We start from the raw sequence: 1609 nt of genomic DNA on the forward strand, positions 1-1609 counted from the left end.
CTTGGCTGATGGCACATGGCAGCAAACACAGGGCAAGAAAAATAGGGATTTACTTTAAATCTGCAGGACACCTGGAACCCAGCTGAGTTTTGCTCACTGCACTTGCTAGAATTCATGATTTACAGAGATAATCCTCAGACATTTCAAGCTGGGCTGAAGATAGACAAATTTYCAGCCTATGCCATCAACTCCATTCATCTGGAACAGGTGCCAAGCTTATGAAGTTTTACTGCAATGTGGTAGACTCCACAGCACGCTTCATTAGCAGCCAACCAAGCAGCTTGCCATCTCCAGCTCACAGGCATTGAAAACAATCTGAAGATCAGAGACTCAAACCTGTGAAGCAAAGGAGGAAAAGTTTCAAAGGCAGCTGGACTCTCACAGAAGGGGATTTAGGCAGACAATGCTGAACTCTGTGAAACCTGCTCCCAGGCCCTGTTATCCTCACTCGTTTGAGTGAACACAGCTGTCTGTCTTTTCTAATTCAGGGGTATGATGCTGTGGCTAGAAGTACTAGACATGATCGTGGCAGTCTCATTAAAAACAACATATAATAAATTGCCAAATGCCATTTATCCTGGATCGCCTTCTTAGCTGAAACTCTTTGTATCTACTAGAGTTTCCTCTATGTCAATTGACTTTGATGTATCCTTCTGCTCTTTCAGCCTAGATGTTGTCATAGATTTGCTGATGATGACTGAAAAAAAGGCTTTGAAATGCACTCCGGTAAAAATATTTTCTCATCCTGTCTCAGATGTCTAGAGGTTTTTTTTCCCCTCTCACATTTTTATTACCAAGGCCATTGGTATGAATACAGGCTCTTTGTTCAGGTGCTGTACAGGCTCTCTGCTCGGTGCTGCTTTTTATATTTTTTTAAAAACTAAGTTGAAATGACAGCACCAGCAGCTCAGCGGATGAAATGGGCCTCAAACACCATACGGTGACAGAGCGGCAATGCTCAGACCCCACTACTTTCAGCTGTSAGCATGGATGGCGAGAAGCAGAGAAGTCCTAGAGCTCCAGAAACACCTTCTCCCTCTATCTTAAGGCCCAGGAAAAAGTCCAAAAGTCCTACTGAATGAGGAAGTGCTCCTATTTTCTCTTGAGTATTTCAGTAAGATACTCTCTTTAAGGGGAGCCAGGTGTATGACTCTAGAAGGGGTGGATGTCACTTTACAGTATAGATAATAYAGCCCGTTAGCCCACTGAGTGTATCTCTTCTGATTTTCTGATCTGGAAGCAACCTAGAAGGTTGGTAAAGGAAGCAGAAAGCAATCTTTGTTCTCATTTTGATAGGTTAGAGTGGGAAACTGAAGCAAATGTGAGCTTTTGACTACAYGCTTTATTCTTTGACATATGTCAGAGATCTCACTAGGTTTAAGAAATGTTTCTCCCATAATCTATCAGATGCATTTGGAGCTGATATTCTGTTTTAYTGCATTTTCCATGTGCGCTTGTGGGGACTTAGCAGAACACCAGGACGGGGCACGTTATGCCCACGAGTCCCGGATTTTTTTATCCTTTGCTGTAGGGCAACGGCAGGTCCCCAGCAGGGACCCCGCGGTGAGCCGCGCCGCGGCGGCAGCGCCGGCCCAGGGCCGCTTGCCGG

Source organism: Apteryx rowi, unplaced genomic scaffold (assembly GCF_003343035.1).
Source record: "Apteryx rowi isolate R43461 unplaced genomic scaffold, aptRow1 scaffold_0, whole genome shotgun sequence".
Taxonomy (NCBI): Eukaryota; Metazoa; Chordata; class Aves; order Apterygiformes; family Apterygidae; genus Apteryx; species Apteryx rowi.